Source organism: Petromyzon marinus, chromosome 35 (assembly GCF_048934315.1).
Source record: "Petromyzon marinus isolate PM22_M1 ecotype Great Lakes invasive population chromosome 35, UKy_Petmar_22M1.pri1.0, whole genome shotgun sequence".
Classification (NCBI taxonomy): domain Eukaryota; kingdom Metazoa; phylum Chordata; class Hyperoartia; order Petromyzontiformes; family Petromyzontidae; genus Petromyzon; species Petromyzon marinus.
This window is the reverse complement of record NC_133701.1, coordinates 10,921,501-10,927,500: the sequence shown is the minus strand read 5'-3', so window position 1 is coordinate 10,927,500 and position 6,000 is coordinate 10,921,501. Positions and strand designations below refer to the sequence as shown.

Here is a 6,000-nt window from a genome sequence, read left to right as displayed (position 1 = left end):
CACACGCATCACTCGTGTAAGACCAAGGATGATGATTCTGTTTAACCACCATTGCTTGGCACAGCCACCCCCACAAAAAACTCGATCAGCAACAAAGAGCACCGTTGAAGATTTCAGCAGATGAGATTGCATTGGGTCGACTTCCTCGAAGAAGCCTGCCTCTTGCCTCGCCCGCAAGCCGTGGGGGTCGCGTGGGCGACGCGCGGTCGCCCCGCCCCACGGTGGGGACATCGCTCTCGTCGGGCTGGGCGTTTGAGAGCGCCGGGCTGGGCGCTTGGGAGCGCCGGGCTGGGCGCTTGGGAGCGCCGGGCTGGGCGCTTGGGAGCGCCGGGCTGGGCGCTTGGGAGCGCCGGGCTGGGCGTTTGAGAGCGCCGGGCTGGGCGCTTGGGAGCGCCGGGCTGGGCGCTTGGGAGCGCCGGGCTGGGCGTTTGGGAGCGCCGGGCTGGGCGTTTGAGAGCGCCGGGCTGGGCGCTTGGGAGCGCCGGGCTGGGCGCTTGGGAGCGCCGGGCTGGGCGTTTGGGAGCGCCGGGCTGGGCGCTTGGGAGCGCCGGGCTGGGCGCTTGGGAGCGCCGGGCTCCGCGGGGTCACTGTGCCTGCCCCCCCCCCCCCTCTCGCCGACCGCGTGCCAACAGCCACGGCCGGCCTTGGGCCACTTGGCCACCACTACTTTGCGCCGAGGGATTCCGGCAGAGCTGAGGAGGCGAGCGCAGCGGATTTGATTTCAATCACACGGGGTCGGCACGGCCGGGAGGCGGGGGGGGGGGTAGGGGGGGAGCGGGGAGGGGGGCGCTCCCAGTCAATCCAGTGGGGTGGGGGCTCCACACGCCCCCCCCCCCGAAAATCGAGCGCGTGCCTCGACAGCCCCGTCGCCACTCCGGGTTCATATTTGCTGGGGCTTGACCTCCTCCACACGTGGGATTTTTCAAATAAATAAAAATATAAAAATATATAAAGCTCTTTAAAAAAAAAACCCCACACAAGCTCCTCGCACCGCTGCCGCCACCGCCGCTATGCATCCCGTCGGCCAGCGTCCCCCCGTGCCCCCCCCTCCCAACTCCCCCACTGCTCAAGAGGCTTGACAAACCGTAGCGGCCCGGCCTCCGAATGTAATCTCCCTGGCGCACGGCAGGCGATTGCACGGCTCCGTCCGGGCTGCCGTTCTCTCCCCTCTCCCATCTCGCTGCGATGGTGACGAAATTGCCTCCCTTTACTTCTTCTCCCCCCCCCCTCCCCCCGCTCGAAATAACGTGGAATAAAAGTTTTCCCGTTCTCCGTTCCTCATTTATCTCCCCGTGTCTCGCTTGTCTCTTGCGATCAGCGCCGCAAACTTTGCGATAGTTTCTGTGTCTGTAGTTGTTGTTTTTGTTCTTGTTGTTGTTCTAATAGGGAGATGCCGGACAGCAAAATGTTTTTTATTTTATTCTTTTCACAGGCGGGGATGCGCTTTTTCTCTTTTTGGCAACACGCAAATTTACCGGGATCGTAGCGGCATCAACACGGACTTATACGTCGCTGACGGTATCGTCCCATGATTTCTATTTGGCTCGGGGTAATGGAAATAGTAAGAGCGTTCCATTCCAGCCTCCTGTTCCACCCCCCACCCCTCACACTTGGTTTATCTCAACTGTGCTATCGGCGCTGTGCTATCGGCACCGATGAAGAATCCATTTGGAAATCTCTCAGCGGTCGGGGATTGTCTTTTGTTTGTCGCAAGACTCCTCAAGCTGACGCGTCCCTCCAGTGCATCGTGATGTCATCGCGAGGGAATGTGTGCAGTAGTAAAGCCGCTGCGTTGCCTCAACGGAGGAGGAGGAGGAACAACAAAACAACACGAACTCTCTCTCCCTCTGTCCTGACGCCCCTCTCGCCGTGGCCAGCAGCAGACCTCGGCGTTGCCATCGAGCTCCTGAACCACAGTATTGCCGCCGCCACCACCACCACCATCATGCATGCTCTAGGCTAGGCTTAGATTACTAGGCTAGAATTACTAGGCTAGGATTACTAGGCTAGGAATAGATTACTAGGCTAGGATTACTAGGCTAGGATTACTAGGCTAGGATTAGATTACTAGGCTAGGATTAGATTTCTAGGCTAGGATTACATTACTAGGCTAGGATTAGATTACTAGGCTAGAATTACTAGGCTAGGATTACTAGGCTAGGATAAGATTACTAGGCTAGGGTTAGATGTCTAGGCTAGGATTACATTACTAGGCTAGGATTAGATTTCTAAGCTAGGATTAGATTACTAGGCTAGGATTAGATTACTAGGCTAGGATAACAATACTCGGCTGGGATTAGATTACTGGGCTAGGATTAGATTTCTAGGCTAGGATTAGATTACTAGGCTAGGATTACATTACTAGGCTAGGATTACATTACTAGGCTAGGATTAGATTACTAGGCTAGGATTAGATTACTTGGCTAGGATTAGATTACTAGGCTAGGATTAGATTACTAGGCTAGGATTAGATTACTAGGCTGGGATTTGATTACTAGGCTAGGATTAGATTACTAGGCTAGGATTAGATTACTTGGCTAGGATTAGATTACTAGGCTAGGATTATATTACTTGGCTAGGATTCGATTACTTGGCTAGGCTAGGATTACTTGCCTAGGATTACTTGGCTAGGATTAGATTACTTGGCTAGGATTCGATTACTTGGCTAGGCTAGGATTACTTGCCTAGGATTACTTGGCTAGGATTAGATTACTTGGCTACGATTACATTACTAGGATAGGATTGGATTACTTGGCTGGGATTAGATTACTTGACTAGGATAATATTACTAGGCTAGGATTAGATTAATAGGCTAGGATTAGATTACTAGGCTAGGATTAGATTACTAGGCAAGGATTAGATTACTGGGCTAGGATTAGATTGCTTGGCTAGGATTACTTGGCTGGGATTAGATTACTATGCTAGGATTAGATTACTAGGCTAGGATTAGATTATTAGGCTAGGGTTAGATTACTAGGCTAGGATTAGATTACTAGGCTAGGAATAGATCACTAGGCTGGGATTAGATTACTAGGCTAGGATTACATTTCTCGGCTGGGATTAGATTACTAGGCTGGGATTAGATTACTAGCCTAGGATTAGATTACTAGGCTAGGATTAGATTACTAGGCTGGGATTAGATTACTAGGCTAGGATTAGATTACTAGGCTAGGATAACAATACTCGGCTGGGATTAGATTACTGGGCTAGGATTAGATTACTAGGATAGGTGTAGATTACTAGGCTGGGATTACATTACTAGGCTAGGATTAGATTACTAGGCTAGCATTACATTACTAGGCTAGGCTTAGATTACTAGGCTAGGATTAGATTTACTAGGCTAGGATAAGATTACTGGGCTGGGATTAGATTACTAGGCTAGGATTAGTTACTAGGTTGGGATTAGATTACTAGGCTAGGATTAGATTACTAGGCTAGGATTAAATTACTAGTTTGGGATTAGATTACTACGCTGGGATTAGATTACTCGGCTAGGATTACTAGGCTAGGATTAGATTACTCGGCTAGGATTAGATTACTGGGCTAGGATGAGATTACTGGGCTAGGATTAGATTACTAGGCTGGGATTAGATTACTAGGCTGGGATTAGATTACTCGGCTATGATTACTAGGCTGGGATTAGATTACTAGGCTAGGATTAGATTACTAGGCTGGGATTAGATTACTAGGCTAGAATTAGATTACTAGGCTAGGATTAGATTACTAGGCTGGGATTAAATTACTAGGCTAGAATTAGATTACTAGGCTAGGACAACAATACTCGGCTGGGATTAGATTACTGCGCTAGGATTAGATTACTAGGATAGGTGTAGATTACTAGGCTGGGATTAGATTACTAGGCTAGGATTAGATTACTAGGCTAGCATTACATTACTAGGCTAGGATTAGATTACTAGGCTAGGATTAGATTACTGGGCTGGGGTTAGATTACTAGGCTAGGATTAGTTACTAGGTTGGGATTAGATTACTAGGCTGGGATTAGATTACTAGGCTAGGATGAAATTACTAGTTTGGGATTAGATTACTAGGCTGGGATTAGATTACTCGGCTAGGATTACTAGGCTAGGATTAGATTACTCGGCTAGGATTAGATTACTGGGCTAGGATTAGATTACTAGGCTGGGATTAGATTACTAGGCTGGGATTAGATTACTCGGCTAGGATTACTAGGCTAGGATTAGATTACTTGGCTAGGATTAGATTACTGGGCTAGGATTAGATTACTAGGCTAGGATTAGATTACTAGGCTAGGTATAGATTACTAGGCTAGGATTAGATTACTAGGCTGGGATTAGATTACTAGGCTGGGATTAGATAACTAGGCTGGGATTAGATTACTAGGCTGGGTTTAGATTACTCGGCTAGGATTAGATTACTAGGCTAGGTTTAGATTACTAGGCTAGGATTAGATTGCTAGGCTAGCATTACATTACTCGGCTGGGATTAGATTACTGGGCTAGGATTAGATTACTAGGCTAGGATTAGATTACTCGGCTAGGATTAGATTACTAGGCTAGAATTAGATTACTAGGCTAGGATTAGATTACTAGGCTGGGATTAAATTACTAGGCTAGAATTAGATTACTAGGCTAGGACAACAATACTCGGCTGGGATTAGATTACTGCGCTAGGATTAGATTACTAGGATAGGTGTAGATTACTAGGCTGGGATTAGATTACTAGGCTAGGATTAGATTACTAGGCTAGCATTACATTACTAGGCTAGGATTAGATTACTAGGCTAGGATTAGATTACTGGGCTGGGGTTAGATTACTAGGCTAGGATTAGTTACTAGGTTGGGATTAGATTACTAGGCTGGGATTAGATTACTAGGCTAGGATGAAATTACTAGTTTGGGATTAGATTACTAGGCTGGGATTAGATTACTCGGCTAGGATTACTAGGCTAGGATTAGATTACTCGGCTAGGATTAGATTACTGGGCTAGGATTAGATTACTAGGCTGGGATTAGATTACTAGGCTGGGATTAGATTACTCGGCTAGGATTACTAGGCTAGGATTAGATTACTTGGCTAGGATTAGATTACTGGGCTAGGATTAGATTACTAGGCTAGGATTAGATTACTAGGCTAGGTATAGATTACTAGGCTAGGATTAGATTACTAGGCTGGGATTAGATTACTAGGCTGGGATTAGATAACTAGGCTGGGATTAGATTACTAGGCTGGGTTTAGATTACTCGGCTAGGATTAGATTACTAGGCTAGGTTTAGATTACTAGGCTAGGATTAGATTGCTAGGCTAGCATTACATTACTCGGCTGGGATTAGATTACTGGGCTAGGATTAGATTACTAGGCTAGGATTAGATTACTCGGCTAGGATTAGATTACTGGGCTAGGATTAGATTACTAGGCTAGGATAAGATTACTGGGCTGGGATTAGATTACTAGGCTAGGATTAGATTACTGGGCTGGGATTAGATTACTAGGCTAGGATTACATTACTAGGCTGGGATTAGATTACTAGGCTAGGATTAGATTACTGGGCTGGGATTAGATTACTAGGCTAGGATTATATTACTAGGCTAGGATTACATTACTAGGCTAGGATTAGATTACTAGGCTAGGATTAGATAACTAGGCTGGGATTAGATTACTAGGCTGGGATTAGATTACTAGGCTAGGATTGGATTACTAGGCTAGGATTAGATTACTAGGCTAGGATTAGATTACTAGGCTGGGATTAGATTACTAGGCTGGGATTAGATTACGAGGCTGGGATTAGATTACTATGCTAGGATTAGATTACTAGGCTAGGATTAGATTACTAGGCTAGGATAAGATTACTGGGCTGGGATTAGATTACTAGGCTAGGATTAGATTACTAGGCTAGGATTAGATTACTAGGCTGGGATTACATTACTAGGCTGGGATTAGATTACTAGGCTGGGATTAGATTGCTTTTGCACACGCTGCTTGGGGAGCCACTGCAGGCGACTGGACAGGGATTTAACTCG

At 46.9% G+C, this 6,000-nt stretch overlaps 1 protein-coding gene across 7 annotated transcripts in view; it reads right to left on the bottom strand.

The window, feature by feature from the left end:
- Positions 1–6,000, bottom strand: part of ELAVL4 (ELAV like RNA binding protein 4) — a 194,591-nt gene that overhangs the window by 7,220 nt on the left and 181,371 nt on the right. The window lies entirely within an intron of this gene.